Genomic DNA, 18,087 nt, shown 5'->3' with positions numbered 1-18,087 from the left:
GCTAGGCAATGTGGAAAATGAGGTGGGAGGGTAGCCCTGCTAGTAAAGGATGAGATGAAACAGTAGAGGAAGGATTTAAAATCAGAAAATTGGGATGTATAGTCAGTATGGGTGGAGGTAAGAAACAACAAGGGGCAGAAAACACTAGAGGGAGTAGTTTATAGACCCCCAAACAGCAGTTACAGTATTGGGCAGGGTATTAATCAGGAAATTAGAGGAGTATGTAGCAAGGGGAATACACTAACAGTGGCTGATTTTATTCTTCATATAGACTGGGAAAACCAAATTGGCAAAAGTAAATTAGAGGATGAGTTTATAGAATGCTTTAGAAATAATTTTCTAGAACAGTTTGCTGAGGAACCAACCAGGGAGCAGGTTATCCTGGATCTTGTTTTGTGTAATGTAATTGGGGCTAATCAGCAATCTGAAAGTTAAGGCTCCTCAAGGGCAGAGTGACCATAACATGATGGAATTTAACATTAAGTTAGAGAGTCATATAGTTGAATACGAAGCAGGGGTCTTAAATCTAAATAAAGCCAACTTTGCAGGTATAAGAAAAGTTTGGGCTAAAATAGACTGGGAAATTAGATTAAAAAATATGACGGTAGACCAGCAATGGCAAACGTTTAAAGATATAATACATAATTCCCAGCGATCACATATTCCCTTGAAAAATAAAAATACCACAGGAAAAGTGGTTCAACCTTGGTTAACTAGAGAAGTTAGGGAAAATATAAAATTAAAAGAAAAGGCCTGTAATACTGCCAAAAAGAGCAGTAAACCTGAGGATTGGGAGGGCTTTAGAGATCAGCAAAGGAAAACCCAAAAACTGATTAAGAGGGAGAACATGTGAGGGTAAAGTAGCGAGGAACATAAAGACAGATTGTAAGAGTTTTTAAAGTACATAAAGAGGAAGAGACTATCAAAAGTGAATGTGGGTCCATTGCAGGCAGAGACAGGAGAAATTATAATGGAGAATAAAGAAATGGCAGAGTCATTAAACAAATATTTTGCTTCTGTCTTTACGTTAGAGGACACTGAAAACTTATCGAAAATAGAGGAGAACCTGGAGGCTAATGAAATGAGGAACTTAAAGAAATGAACATCAGTAAAGCAATAGTACTAGAGAAATTGATAGGATTAACCGATAAATCCCCTGGACCTGATGGCCTGCATCCTAGGGTTTTAAAGGAGGTGGCTGCAGAGATAGTGGATGCTTTGTTTTTGATCTTTCAAAATTCCCTGCTTTCTGGAATGGTTCCCATTGATTGGAAGGTCTCAAACGTAACGCTGCTATTTAAGAAGGGTAGGAGACAAAAAATGGGGAACTATAGACCAGTTAGTCTGACATCGGTGGTAGTGAAAATTCTAGAGTCCTTAATTAGGGACGTCGTTGTGGCGTACTTAGAAAATCATAACATGATTAGGCAGAGTTCAACATGGCTTTATGAAAGGGAAATCATGTTTAACAAAGCTTTTTGAGGATGTAACTATAGGGGGGAACCAGTAGATGTGGTGTATTTGGATTTCCAGAAGGCATTCGACAAGGTGCCACATAAAAGGCTGTTGCATAAGATTAGAGCCCATGTAATTAAAGGTAATACATTAACATGGATTGGAGAGTGGCTAACAGGAAGGAAACAGAGAGTAGGAATAAATGGGTCCTTCTCAGATTGGCAGGATGTGACTAGCGGAATGCCACAAGGATCAGTGCTTGAGCCTCAATTATTTACAGTCTATATCAATGATTTAGATGAGGAAATAGAACTTAACATATCTAAATTTGCAAACGATATGAAGATAGGTGGGAGAGTAAAGCTGTGAGGATGACACACAAACAATGCAAAGGGAAATAGACCGGCTAGGTGAGAAGAAGGTGGCAGATGGAGAATAACATAGGGAAGTGTGAAGTTATTCACCTAGGTAGTAAAAATAGAAAAGTGGATTATTTTCTAGAGGGGGAGAGACTAGGTAGTGTTAGTGTTCAGAGGGATTTGGGTGTCCTTGTATACCAGTCACAAAAAAGTTAGTATGCAGGTACAGCAAGCAACTAGGAAGGCTAATGCCATGTTGGAGTTCGTTGCAAAAGGGTTAGAGTACAAGAGTAGGGAAGTCTTGCTACAGTTATATAAGCCTTGGTGAGACTGCACCTAGAATATTGTCTGCAGTTTTGATCTCCTTATTTAAAAAAGGACATACTCGCCTTATAAGGATAGGTTGAGTAAACTAGGCCTATAATCTCTAGAATATAGAAGAATTAGAGATGATCTTATAGAGATGATCTTATAGAAACCATAAGATTCTTAAGGGTCTTGACAGGGTAGATGCAGTGAGACTGTTTTCCCTGGTTGGAGAATCTAAAACTAGGGGTCACAGTCTCAAGATTAAGGGTCAGCCTTTTCGAACTGAGTTGAGGAAACATTTCTTCACTCAGAGGATAGTGCATTTGTGGAATTGTCTACCCCAGAAGGATGTGGATGCTCAGTCCTTGAACATATTCAAGACTAAGGTTGTTAGATTTCTAAAGGATAGAGGGATTAAGGGATATGGGAATAGCGCAGGTAAATGGAATGAGGTTAGAAGATCAGCCATGATCTTATTAAATGGCGGGGCAGGCTCGAGGGGCTGAATGGCCTACTCCTGCTCCTATGTCTTATGGTTTAATTGTATTTTGTGTGTGGTGGAGCTGGGGAGACCAGCGAGAAGGACATTAGAATGGTCCAGCAGGAATTGTAAAGGCGTGGATGAGGGTTTAGGTAGTGAGGTATGGATGGAGGCGGGCAATGTGGTGAAGATGGAAAAAGTTATCCTGGTCAGGGAACAGATAAACATTTATGAGTAAAAATACATTGACTGAACAAAGATATTCCTAGGCTAATTTATGACAAAACTGCAAATAACAAATGGCCTTGTGATAAATTGGGTCGAATTTGCAACTTATGCTAACTAGGTGCAAAAATGCATAGAAAACAATGACATGTTTTACTGTGTAATTAAGAACCAATGTGAAGGATTACAGAATTGCTTGTAATTAGGTTTTACTCCAACTCCAAAGATTTAAGAAACTTCTGAACATAAATTAATACGAAATTTCTATGCAGCGCTGATGAAGAGAAATTCATCTTATACTGATTTTTCCACCACTAGGTGGATACCATTGGATGTCCTTCATTCAAAACATTTGGAAACTTTCACGATATCACAAGAGGTTCACCTGAATGAAGGCCTTTCAGCCCATTAGATTTCATTTGATCAAAATTACCTACTCTACCATCATTCCATCACAAATCAAGCTGCTTTTTAAATGAATTCAAAGACCTGTCTTCAATCACTCCATCTGGTAACCTGTTCAGTTGTTAACCACCCTCTGGTTAATTGAATACTTCTTGGTATGTGTTCTGAAATTGCACTTTGCAACCAAAAACCTGTCTTTTTGTTCTGCTCTATCTATGTATCCTAAAGTATTGTCTGAGTTTACTTGCTTAATTCCATTTAAAGTCTTATACATATCTCACTAGAAGATCCCTTCTGAGATGCCTCTTTTTGAGAATGAAGAGCCCTAGCTTATATAATTTTTGCATGTGGCCTGGGCCAATATAAAGGTGTGGCTGAAATTTTTCTGTGGAATCTGCTATAACCAACACCCTCCGCTATAAACCCGCTGTAAAACATAGTTTCTGTTCCCGGTGTTCTGCCCCTATTTATCCGATACAACTGTGGGTGGAGTGGCTCCAGACAAACATGGCTGTGGGGCGCAAGAGGAAAATGGGCTTAACTCCATTTGGAGTTCCTGCTGTTGAGATTGGCTGGGTCTCTCTCTCTATGTGTTTGTGAGTGTCTATGTGAGTGTGTCTGTATGTCTCTTTCTCTCTCTATGTGTGTCTATGAGCACCTTGGGACGTTCTCCCAATGTGAAAGGTGCTGTACAAATGCAATCTTGTTGTTGTTGAATGTGTGTGTGTGTGTGTGTGTCTCTTTCCTCTGTCTGTATATGTGTGTGTCTGAGTGTGTGTCTTTCTCTCTATATATGTATGTTTGTGGGTGTCTCCATCTGAGTGTGTTTGTGTATTTCTCCTCTGTTTTATCTGTGTGTGTCTCTTCAAATTGTGTGTGTGTTTGAGTGTCTCTGTGTGAATATGTATGTGTGTCTCTGTCTGTTTATGTCTATGTATGCCTTTTTGTGTCTATGAGTGTGTGTGTCTCTTTGAAAATGTGTCTGTGTCTGTGAGTGTGTGTGTCTCTCTCTGTGTCTGTGAGTGTGTGTGTGTCTCTCTCTCTGTCTGTGAGTGTGTGTGTCTCTCTCTCTCTGTGTCTGTGAGTGTGTGTGTCTCTCTGTGTCTGTGTGCGGTGCTGGGCCCTGAGAGGCAGGAATTGGTGAGCCCCTGTAACCCTGCAGTCAGGGTTCGAAGACAGGGAGGGAGGGACTCTGGGTTGGAGTTCCCGAAATCAAGGCAGAATATCTGAAAACTCACCCATCGATGTTGAGGCGGATTAGGCAGGGGACATGAAGCTGACTGGTGTTTCCTGAGGGGTCAGGGTGGTAGGGCTGCAATAGGTCATAGAGGTGGGGGTAGGACATTCAATGGAATTGAACTTATGGACGAGGATCTTGATCTTGAATTTGATTCGTTGGTGAATGGGGATCCAGTGGAGTCAAGCGAGGATGGGGATGATAGGGTCGCAGGACATGATGGAAGTTTTTAAGTTCTGGATGGTTTTCAGCTTGTGTAAGGAAGACCTAGGGTACCTGGTGAGCAGGGAGTTGGAACAAGTAAGCCTAGACATGACGAAGGCTTGAATGACTATCTTTGCAGCCTGGAAGGAGAAGTAATGGCAGAGATGGGAAATATTGCAGGGGTGAGGGAAAGCTGAGCAAGTAGTAACCTGGATTAAAGGTTTAAAGGAGGTATGAGGGTCAAACAAAATGCTGAGATTCCATTCTGCCTCCGTGGGTCATAAGTCGATAATGTCTAAGGATGGTTTATGTTTTGGTTAATCAAGGCAGAGTACAGCAACTGACTTAACCTTGATCGGAGGAGTCAGAGTGCTGAGTGTGTCTTTCTCCTAGTGTAGTCTTCTCTTGCACTCTCCTGGTGAACGTGTCCTGTTGATCTATGACAATTAATTCAAGGAAGTGGATACTGAAGCTATAGTAATACCTTAATATCTACCACTGCTGATCGATAGGTTTCTCTTTTGACACATAGCCCATGGTTAGCAAATGTTAGATGTGGCTTCACCAATCTAATATAGATTACAATTTCCAAGAGGGTAGTCAGGGAAAGTGAAAACTTTAAGAAATTCAAAGGGGTGGAGGGGGGGAAGAGAATAATAATGATCCTTGCATTTGATATAGTGCCTTCTTGTGTCGTTGAGATGTCTCAAAGCGCTTCACAGGATATACTCTAAACTGGATTGACTGTGTATTTTGTTGGCAAAGTGAATGAACAGAAGATAAAAAGCACATTAAGCGATTACTTCCTGGAAGTTTTTTTTACCAGGGACAACACTAAAATATACTTCCCAATGTACAGTAAACATTGTTTGAGCTAATGGGGCTTAAAACTAACATATCCCCTGGGACAGATGAACTGGAACAGATTGCAGAAAGGGTGATTGAGGTGGACTGAATTACTTATTTAAAAAAATGGGCTTGTTTAAAAAAACAACACAACAGAATGGCTTTATTTTCGATTCTTCACTACAACTGAAGATGAAATGCCAATTGCATTTTTCTCATTTTGAAATATCTGTCTGAAACAGACCTTTGAAAGATTGCCTCGCTCATTCTTTTCACCTGCTTGTCTCGCCACAGATTATTGATTTAAAATCAAATTTGTAATTTGAGATTAAATTACAATCTCCAGGTTTAACAGTCTTGAAAACAAACTACTAAGAGTACCACGTATGTTTGGAAAAAATAATTTAATGTTAAACTGAGGTCCTGTCTACCTGTCCAGGTGGATATTAAAGATTCCATGACAGTATTCAAAAAGTGAAGGGTTGTCCACTATCTAACCTGTCAATTCCTTTCATTATTTTAACTACCTCAATCGAAGGCTGAAGGCTGACAGAGGTTGTTTTGCTTTTGAGTTTTTAGATCCTTTGTCACCCCAGAAATGCCCCGAAAGCAAAACGTTGCTGCAATCACAACTATTTTGATTGTGCCTTGTGTTGGCAACCTCATTTCAGGCCTTTTGTCAGCTGAGAAAATGCCTGAAAAATCCATCCAGATTTGGGAAGGTAAATACCAGTTGCAAAATGACCTTTACTAGGCATCAGGATCATTGGATTTATTTTGCATCTTTTTAGAGAGATTGCTATCAGATTTGGCATGATTTCACTTGTGTAATCAGACTTGCAATAAGCACAGTGACTTCCAGTTTGTTAATGCTGTCTTTTCAACTGCACTAACTCATCAGCTTTAATTTTTCTCCACAATAAAGTTTTCTCAGTGGTTTTGTGATCCTCTGAGACTTCTCTTTATTTCTTTTGTTGGAGCTATTTTTAGAAGAACATTATCTGGTTCCTGTGGGCTTCTGTCTTGTGTATGGTCAGCGAAGTCCCTATCGTACTGACTCTGGTATGTTAATTGTATCTTTTCTAATTTAACAAAGTCAGACACCCCATCCTAACCGAAGGAGCTTGAAACAAAATTAACTGCTTTTTTTTTCCAATTTAGGCAGCAAGACCACTCGAATTGCCTCCCTTCTCAAAAATCCTGATAAAAGGCTAGTTTCTACTGAACATTTTGTTGGTTAAATGGCAAAGATGCCCATTTGATTCAAGTGAATTGTCAGGATCTGCATTGCTGTGCCCCACCATGTCAGATCATTAAAGTCCTGTGATTGTGCAATAATGAAGGGAACAAGTCGGCTCAAGGTTTGTATCCTGAGGCATTTTTGAAACCTATCTGTTGGATATTAATTAGCAAGATAAGTAGCACCTATATTTTATTACGTTTTGTACGTATCTCACGATCTTACAACATCAATGACTCTTTCAATTCCCAGCATTGTTAAGAAATTTACAGCGCATTGCATAAATAAAAAAGTACCCTTAGTACATCTTCAATGAGTAGTCAACCGCATAAAGGAATGACATATTACAGAACGTTGTAGTAATAATTGCATTTAATCCCCTAACCCCCTACCAACCCGCTCGCTCCCTCCGCTCAGCCGGCTCTGGCCTGCTCCACGTCCCCTGACCCACCCACCCCACCATTGGCGGGAGAGCCTTCAGCAACTCTGCCCCCAACCTCTGGAATTCCATCCCCCAGTCACTCCGCCTCAACCCCTCCTTAGCCTCCTTCAAGTCCCGCCTCAAGACCCTCCTCTTCGACCATGCCATTGGCCACCTCCCTTCCCCTCCCCTCCCTTAACCTCCCAACCCCAGCTTGGGTCTGAAATGCTGTACTCTGTCTAGCGCCTTGTGACGTCCTCCTGACGTGAAAGGTGCTATATGAATGTAATCTTGTTGTTAATAGACTGCCACGCTATGACAGTTGAGAAGCAGAAAGTTTAATTACTTTGAAACTGGTTCATTTTATCAAAACAAGGCAGAACTGAAATAAAGTAGTATAATTTTTTTTAGTTGTGCAGTGATATATTTTTGTCCCCAAAGATGTTGCTTCCAACAAAACAATTACCAGCACCACACTGTGTCAATTACCTGAGCTATGTAGTTTAGTCACATGCTGTCAGCTTATATAACTCTACATCAGCAGCACAGAGTTTGCAATTTGGGGCTGAATGCTGGGGGAAAGAACATTGTGTGTGAAGCTATCTCCAGCTGTAATATAATAATAATCTTTGAATACAATACATATATATTTGTGGAGTCCTGTAGCTCAGTGGTTAGAGCACTCGCCTTGCAAGCGAGACACCTGGATTCAATTCCAGGCAGGGCAAAACCTTGGGCAAGTTTCCTTACTCCACACGCCTGATAATAATCCCTCCAAAAACAAAAAACAATAATAAATTGGTCATTTTCAATCCACGACTGTTTGTGGAATACTGCTGTGTGCAACTGGCTGCTGCATTTCGCTCACAAATATATGGTCAATTCACTTTGCAGTCTATTTTGTGAAGCGCCTTGAGACGTCGAGAAGATGTGAAAAGCGCTATATTAAATGCAACGATTATTACTATTATTATGCCTTTCAAGTTAGAAGGATGTCCCAAAGTGTTTCACAATGCTGGCTGGGCAGCTGTGCCAAGAGGGGAGGGGAAGGCTGACCAAAAGTGAGGTCAAAAAGGTACATTTTGACATGTGTTGTGAACAGTGGGGGAGAGGGAGCAAAAATAATGTATGTTGTCTTTAATTGTATATTGAACTTTTTAGCATTCTTGACTGTGTGTGTGTGTGTGTACCTATAAAAGAGGCATTGTATTCAGAAAACAAATTAGAATGCATTATCTTAAACCAACACTAGCAAGGTTCCAAACCAGGTGATATACAGATTTATTTTATTTGTAGAAACAATTAGCATGCCAGACAATCTAGTCTATCTGTATGAAACACAGACTTTTTGCATTTGTTTTAAAGAATTTTACAGCCTAGAACTATGCAAAGATTTTTTTATTACATTTTCAAAATTAAGCTGAGCTAGGATAGCATCTTGTATTGATTGGCTGATCTCCTGAGCACACACTCCGGTAGAATAAAAGCATTGTAGCTTGTAAGGAGATAACTGCAGCAGAAGGAGATCACCAAGGCTGCCTGCCTTGACAATGTGGCACTACAACAACACCAGTTGCTAGTGGTTTGGCTGACCTGTAAAATCTTGATTGCAGAAAGCCAAAAATGGAGCCCTGAGGCGGGGCTCTGTGATATTGGCAACTTCATTCAGTACAAGGAGGTTACCAGTGCCAAATAGTTGGCGAGAGAGTTGGTTTAGCCCTGAGGGCCCAGAGGGAGTTTGATTAGCATGGAGCAGGGCTTGGCTATTTCGTAACATGAGTGTGGTTTTGTGGGTAAACTGAGTCAGGTTAGGAACAATACAATTTACATTTACACAAAATTTACATTACACAAAACTTTGTGCACATTTCCAATTTACATTACACAAAATCCCTGAAATTTTCAGTAAAATTGAGAAACCATGAAATCACTTAAATTAGGAGTCAGGGATTTTCTGAAAAAGTGCTCATTTCATCATATTGATAGCCTTGCGCTGACACCTGTTAGTATTATCAACAAATAAATTACACATTATAAAAAATAATTTGTTCACCATAAATTTCAAGTAACTGATGAGTCTAATGTTTATTTGTTAACGCAAGTAAGGCTTCCATGACACCAAGAGTTACATTTTAGTTTTGCTTTGAAGCATTTACAATGGTTGGTCTGACATTTCTTCTGACCACAGTTACACTTTGTAAAGCCTTGTTCACCACAAACAGACTGTGCAATGACAGCTTCATAGAGTGACACTGACTTCTCCTGGTTGATGCAGGTATCTGTTAGAAATCGTTGGTTCCTGGAATAGTAACCCCTCAGGATGCCGGCCTTCACTGCTATCTTGTACTGGTCAGTGTCTAAATCTCTATTAATGATAACACAAAGGATAGTCCTGGAATCCCCTCTACTCCTATCCACTGCTGGGATCACTTTTTCATGTAATCCCTTACTCCTAATTTCAATGACTTCATGGTTTACCAATTTTACTGAAAATTTCGGGGATTTCATGAAATCCCTGGTTTCACAACTTTACGCTAACATATATATGGCAATATAATATAAGAGGTCATAAGGAGTTATGTCACTCTCACAGAAAATGACAAACTTATAATAGACAAATGCAGCAGCCAATTTGTTTTAGAGCTGTCACATATTCCATAGGTTGAGAGTTGTTAAGTAATATCTCTGTTGTGTGAATTGCAGAGAGAAGTAAGAACAAAGCTGGGAGGGTATGACTCTACCTGCATGTCTTTACAGTTCTAAACTATTGAGTAATGAGGTACAGTTTATACTAAATACTACAACAACTCAGAACTTGGGCCTGCTGTGCAGCCCCCACCCACTCCATGCTACCAAGCCTTCAGCAACTACGCTCTTAACCTCTGGAACTCCCTCACTGAACCCATCTGCCTCATCCTCTCTGTATCTATTTTTAAATCCAGCTTGAAAAGTAACCCCTTTGATCCACTATCCCTCTCCCTCCTCCCTTGCTCACTGTCCGACCAAAATAAACAGTAAATCCAATTTACACTCTGAACTCTGAAGAGTTTTGAGACTTCTCAATGATGTGATAAGGCTAGCACAAATATACAATATACAAAATATCACATTATATAAAAATATCAAATGCAAGGATTATTATTATTTTTATTATCTGTGTAAGTGCTCTGAGATGTTATCCTTCGTGAAGGGTGCTATACAAATGCAAGTTTTTTTTATTAAATGCTACGTATGATTTGTGCATTTTAATCATTCCGTTTGCAGGTATTCACCCTATTACAAGAAATATATTAATGTAAACTGCCCTTTTACCAATTCTATCTCATCCTTGCAGTATACCCACCCTACTTTCTTACCACTGCAACATCAGACAGCTTTTGGTTTTGTTGCATCATTATAAATATTGATATAATGACACAATGCTGCAGTCAGTGGAGCTACTTCCTAATTACACCTTTTGTACATGTTACAGTTTCTCAGGGCAAACAACTGGAGGACTTTCTTTATTCAACAAATCCTCCGGAAGCACATCTGGCTTGGAGATTAACCACAATTTTCTGATTGCCATCCCTTAATGTCATTAATTCATTTCCTTATATCCTGCCAATGTCTTCTTGTGGCTTCAAATGCATTCAACCATCAACCATCCTCTCATGCCTTCCTTATTCCCTTACTCTGTGGACACTCCCTCCATTGAAAGCTGCAGTTCCAACTCTGTAATTTCAGCTCCACACAATTTTTCAAATCAACATTGCCAGTGGAATTTCTACATCTGTGTCTTATAGGAAGGGTTAATCACACAAATTCCAGTTTAACTACCATGCGCTGTGTCACAGAATGTTTTATCTCTGCTGGGTGGAATTTCCCATGTGGTTCTGTCAGATAATTGAGCAGAAAAATGCTTGGTGGTTTTTTTCCCCCCCAAATATCTAGTATATATAGAATATTACATTTTATTTTTACATATGTTATATTTTACAAGTGATTTTAAATATGGCAACTTTTAGAAGCTTTGCTTGAGTCCAGTGTGGAATAGACATGCCTTTTTAACAACCACTTGTGGTGAAGCGTTCTCTATTTCAATAATCATCTGCATAAAATAATTCTAACCACCACCAACAATCAGTTAATAATAATAATCCTTGGAATTGCCAAAGTATTTTTAACATTGGAATGACATCCCAAAGCGTTTTGCAGAATTTACTGTAAAATGTAATGACATTTGTAGGCAAACCCGGCTGCTAATTTGTGCCCAGCAATGTTCCTCAACCTGACATGGAGTGAATTATTAATTCTATTAATGGGTGATTGATAGCCAGCTTTCTGTCTTTGATATAAAACAATCTGCAATTTCTGGGTTTCAATTGTACTTGGAGTAACTGGGATGAACAATCAATCAACAGTCTTCTCCAGATAATAGCTAAACTAATGCTTCATCCAGAATGTTGTAAAACTGGAATGCATTACTTCTGAAGGCTATAAAGGCAGATTCAATCGGTTTATTTATAAGGGAGATAGATATCCTTGACAATTAAAGTTATTAAAGGGTATGGAGAAAAAAAAGGAGAAATGCAGTTCAAACATTTGCAATGATCCAATAAAGTAGCAGAATAGCCTTAATGGGCTGAATGGCCCCTTTCTGTTCTTATGACCTATGTAAAAGTATTATTTTGCTAATCTAGTTTTATTAATCCTACAAAAATCCAAAAATTATATTAAATTACAATGCAGTATTGATTTATGCATCAACGAATACAACAGACTTTACCTTCAAAACAAATTAGTTGTCCGACAAAAGTTTGATCAAAAAAAAGGTTTAAAGTTCTTTGAAAGTTAAACAGTTAATATTTGAACAAGGAGAGTGGCCAGTGCATTTCAGAGATGATTACATGCCATGTATTTCTGAAGTACACTTTATAATCGAATTCTAAAGATAATAAAAAGACCACGGAGTGAGGAGCATTGCAGTCTTCTCCAGATAAGGTTATAAAATTCTTATCGTCTGATATCCTTTCACAGTTGTTTGCATTTGTATTCTAATGCATTTTTGGTATGGCTTATATGAAAAGGTTTTGAACAAAAAGCTTTTGAGACGCAGGGACTCCGGGCTCCATGGAAGATGATTGATATGAACTGGCTTGTTGTAAATGTTGAAAAAAATTCAGAAAATCGTTGTCCATTATGCACCAGCAGATTCACTAACACAAAAATAACCTGCCTGAGGGAATTTAATAAAAATATTGTATTTACTGCGTGCCTTTGATTTTGTGGCTTTATGTTTTCACAAAGCTTGACTACTCCAGCTCACTGCTTGTTGGCCTTTTCAACTGTTCCATTCACATGCTGCAGATCATCCAGAACTCTACAGCTCATGTCCTCTCCTGCACCAGGCTCCATGACCCTATCACCCCCCACCCATGCCCGGCTCCACTGGCTCCATATCCCCCAGAAGATAGAGTTCAAATCCTTGTCCTCACCTTCAAAGCCCTCCACGGCCTTGCTGCTGCCTACCTCTGTGGCCTGATAACCCCATGTTGACTCTCTGCTCCCTCCGCTCATCTGGCTTTGACCTGCTCCACGTCCCCCGCCTAGCCCGCCCCACTATTGGCGGTCAGGCCTTCAATCTCTCTGCCCCCACCCTTTGGAACTCCATTCCACAGTCCCTTTGGCTTGCTCCCTCCCTTGCCTCCTTCAAGGTACATCTCAAGATCCTCATCTTTGACCATGCCTTCTACCACCCTCCTACCCCTACCTTCCCTGCCCTCCATCCCCCCCTAATTCCAAGCCCCTGCTCGGGTCCAGTGTATTGGGATGTCCTCCCGATGTGAAAGGCACTATACAAATATAATTTGTTGTTGTTGTTGCAATGCCTTTAGTATTCAAGGAGTAATGAAGGGAAGTTAAGGGATAGTTTTATGTATGGACAGTGAAATAGATTGACAGGGAAGGTCATTGAATCAGATCATTGTAAGTCTTTGGGAATGGCAATGTAGGGGCAGCTAAATAACAAGATTACTCCAAAGGAGACTTAAAATAATAATAATCCTTGCATTTGATATTGCACATTGGATGACTCCCTGCCCCCAGTAAGTGGTCTACCCTATTTTTATTTTTGGTCAGCTGAGGATCTAATACATGTAGAAACTCAACTGTATGCTTAAGAGTATCCAAACCAGACAGAGTTCCATGCATCCCATCTACACATGCAAATTCCAAGATATTTATTGGAATGGAATGCGCACTCTCTTCCTGGAGGGATGCCTGCTTACCTAATTCTGGAAAGCAGGTTGGCAAGAGCCAAGGCTTGGTACTGCGTTGAGGTACTGCTGGAGTCTAACCAGCTAAAATCACATTGCTTGCCATTCAAAGCAATGCCTGGCATGCTTTCTCACTATTATTCCAGCTAGGACCACTCTATCTGTTAGGGCTTTGACTTGCAGGGTTAACAGGAGCTGAGTGGGATGACTCCCTGTGCCCAGTAAATGGTCTACCTTCCTGAGTCTTGCCGATGAGCTAGGCTGGCTGTGCTGTCATCAGCAGTTCCTGGTTTACAACAACAACAAAAACAAGAAGATTACACTTGTATAGTGCCTTTCACATTGGGAGGATGTCCCAAGGTGCTGGGTTTAGGTTCAGGAACTGGATTATAGAGATCAGACCCAAATATGTCACCTTTGAGCCAGTTAAACTAGTAGGAGATCATGCTTATCTCCTCCCCCAAGGAGGGTAGTCATTAGTTGGTCACTTGACTTCTGACATCTGGAATCTCTAATGTCTACTTGAACCTCATTTTTTTAAGAAAAAAATGTTTAAGAGGCAACCAGATGCATTTCTTTGGAGAGAGGGAATTGAAGCAGATGGTGGAGGTGTTGATATTAAAAAAGGACATGATCATTGAATCTAATGGCCTTCTCATGTTCCTAACTATGCTTGTGTTGTAAATTTATAATGTAGTATGTTTGCTGACAAAACACAGTTGACCTGAGTTCAATTCCAGGCAGGGCGAAACCTTGGGCAAGTTTCCTTACTCCACACGCCTAATAATAATCCCTCCAACAACAAAAACAATAATAAATTGTTCATTTTCAATCTACGACTGTTTGTGGGACATTGCTATGCGCAATTGGCTGCCGCGTTCGCCCACAAATATACAGTCAATTCACTTTACTGTGAAGCGCTATGGGACGTCCTCCCGACGTGAAAAGCGCTATATCAAAAAAAATGCAAAAAATGCAAAAATGCAAGTTGCTATACTTTATAGTGTATCCTGTGAAGCTCTGTAAGTTGTCCTTCTAACTTGAAAGACACTATACCAAATGTAAGGATTATTATTATTATGTATACAGAAACCTTTTACTACACTTTGAAGTGTTATGTAGACAATCTGTATCAGCAATGACCCACAAACAGAGAATAACCAATTAGCCTGATTTTTTTCAGTAAATTTAAATGAGGGAAGAATGTTGGTCAAGACACTGACAAAGCTCTTTTGTGGGTTGAATGGACTGCTCCTGTTCCTATTTTCCTATGTTTCTTAACACCCCACACGTCTTTGAATAGTGCCATGAGATCTTTAATGACATCCTGAAAAAAAAACAGGCAGATGAGTCCATTGCTTGATCTGAAAGACAGCACCTTCAGCAAAGGATGCAGAATCTGCTTCCGTGAAGTGACCCACTGATGGATTTGCCCTTCAAAGAAGCTATCTCTTTGCAATGGCTATCACTGGATACCACATCCCTGAAATTCATCAAGTCTTAGCCTGTATGAACAATTTGTCTTATAATTTAATATTATGCAAAATTCTTAAATTCAATAATAACAACAAAAATTACATTTATATAGTGCCTTTCACTTTGGTAGGACATCCCAACTTGCTGAAAATTCAGTCTTTATTTGAAAGCCATTTTTCTATTGTTCATGAAAAACGACTAGCATCTAAATCAAGACCGGATTATAGATTTTTCCATAATTTTCCACAATATTAAAGTTTAAGATCTTCAGATGAGGATTTACCAGTTAAGATAGGTGGAATTTGGGACCACTGGGAAGCTGCACTAAGGCAATGCAAAACAAGACAGTGAGGTTTTCAAGAACTTTGTTGTATTGAAAGTGCTAACAGTAATCCTCTTGTTTTAAAAGAATTATGACCCAGTTAGATTTTGGAGTACTAATGACATTAACAGGAGATCTGTCTTGGAAGAGTTGCTGAGGCTGACAATATGAAGCAGCTTATCAATACTTTAGCATCTTGTCTATGTACAACTTGTTAACTAAGCTTCCTTATATTATGGAGGTCAGCAAATCTCCTGGTATCAGTGATCATGCTAAAACAATTTGAAAATATTCATAAGGCTAAAGGCCTAAACAGAGAAAAACTATTAAACCATAATTTTAGATAACTGAGTCTTTTTTTCCCCAGTGTGAACAAATATAGCCATTTAATAATTCACATAAATATAAAATGATTAAACCCATGGAACCTTCCTCTTCTTTGAAACATCCATTAGCCTCTAGTCCTGTCATTTTGTTTCAGAAGATTCAGCAAAAAATTCAATCAAGGTGAAAAATGCAACATTACACATCTTCTAATGAGTTCATAAAATCAAGAATCATACAGCACAAAAAGAGGCCATTCGGCCCATCGAGTTTGCGCCGGCTCTTTGAAAAGAGCAATGTAATGTCAATCCCACTCCCCAACCCTTTCCCCATAACCCTGCAAGCCCATCCTCCTCAAATACTTGTCCACCGTGTTTTTAAAAGTAGTTATTAAATCAACCTCGACCTAAGGAGTTCTAAGGAGACCACGTTTATAAGAACATAAGAAATGCTAGATGAAAAAAGACCAAGGTCCATCTAGTTTGTCTTCCACCTTCTTGGCTGTCGCATACACATATGTCCCAAACTACCTATGTACTATATCCCATAATGTTATTTCCTAAAAGAAAACTATCTAATCTATGTTTGAAAGAATCAACACTTCCTGCTTTGACTGTCTTCCTAGGAAGCTTGTTCCACAGGTTCACTATTCGCTCACTGAAATAGTGTTTGCGTAGATTCGTTCTGAATTTCCCCCTTTCAATCGTCGGCTGTGTCCTCTGGTTCTACTATTCTGGATAAGTTGAAACAGCCTGTCATGATATGTATTGTTTTGCCCCTTGAGAATCTTAAAGACAGCAATTATGTCACCTCTCAATCTTCTCTTTTCCAGTATGAACATGCCCAATTTACTTAGTCGCTCCTCATAGTCCAGTCCCTCCATTCCCGCAGTCATTTTCGTTCCCCTCCTCTGTATCTTCTCAATTTCTCTAATATCCTTTTTGTACAGCAGCAAACAGAACTGTACGCAGTACTCTTAAGTAGGGTCTCACCAATTTATAACACTTTCAATGACACCAAAGATGGGAGCTGAATAATAATAATAATAATAATAATCCTTGCATTTGCTATAGTGCTTTTCACGTCTTCTCAACATCTCAAAGCGCTTCACAGAATAGACTGTAAAGTGAATGGATCGTATATTTGTGGGCATTCCTCGTGAATGCGATTCACTATGACATCTTCCATTTATGTTACCTCAGTTTATCTTTTCTGGTGCATAATGAATTAAATGAACTCTTACAAGCTCACAACAAAAGGTCTATTTATATGAATAATTTAACAACGATGCTTGAGGACCTGGAATGTGATTTGTGGGTAAGGAGTTATTAATATTACTTAACTGTGGCTGTATTGTCTCCTTTAAGTAAAGATGACTTTGACAACTTTTCTAAGATCCTGAGGTCTGAAATATGAATGTGGGTTTGTATTCATCGAGGCATGCAACTGTAGTTGGGTCTTAGGTGAATTGGCAGCATTTTTGCATTGATTCACTGACAAACATGGATGGATATACATGAACAGAAAGTATGGTTGAACCTGTGTTTAGCGATAGGTTTGAATTGGGAGTGAATTCCCTCAACACCCTCTGCACTTCAGGAGAGGCTCTTAAAGGTTCGGTATCAACAACATATGTCTTTTAAGTTAGTGAAAAGAGAGACACAGATAGAGAGAAAAGTGAAAAGCCCCCTCACCCCCACTATGCCCTTGAAAAGCAGCAACTTTTCAGTGTTGCTCCACCAGCTTTAAGCTCCACTGGCTTAAAATGAAGCATTGGGAAGTATAAATCAAGCCTCCTGCTCCACACTGCTATACTCCTGAGAGTGGAATGGCTTTGTTCCCAGTAGTGTGAATGCAATATGAGTGTAAGAAAGCCACCCAAGAATTGTTTCCATGCGATTTGTGAAAGGAGCAGTGTTACTACCACTCATCTGCAGTTACAATATATAACATATTAATTCGTTGTGGAACAGAATTTTGTGTTGTGTGTAACTTTTCCAGTAATGGAACTTTAAGCCAATGCTTCCGGAGACTTTGTACAAAGTTCAATTGGGAAGGGTTGAACAGAATGTTCAGTAACTATCAGTTAGATCGCCATATTGCCATGACATGGAACATAATAGCATCTGCAATGGCTTCATTTTCTTTTTGCGTTTTCATTAAGAATGCCCTGTGTCAACAGCAAAGAGCTATTGATTGGAGAAATTGATCTTTAGAATGGTACCACACACTTATTTTTTGGATGTGGTAGTATCAGAGGAGCATACAACAAAACAGAAGCAATTGTGTTGCTTTTATGGGGGCTGAAGATTGCAATGTTTCTTAAGAAATCCCATGTGCTCACATGGAATCTTTTAAGTTACAATGAGTTTTCCAATTTGCTGTGTTGCTAAAGACTGACCACAGCTGTGAAATCCACAATGATTGTGCCGGAATCATGTTTTGTTTTGTTTGTTGCTACTGTTGCCCAACATGTTTCAGTGTGGTTTGAGCCAGACTGGCTGCTCTGTCATTAACAATGCCCTG

Source organism: Callorhinchus milii, unplaced genomic scaffold, assembly GCF_018977255.1.
Source record: "Callorhinchus milii isolate IMCB2004 unplaced genomic scaffold, IMCB_Cmil_1.0 Scaffold2, whole genome shotgun sequence".
In the NCBI taxonomy this organism is placed as follows: Eukaryota; Metazoa; Chordata; class Chondrichthyes; order Chimaeriformes; family Callorhinchidae; genus Callorhinchus; species Callorhinchus milii.
Note: the sequence above shows the minus strand (reverse complement) of the source record.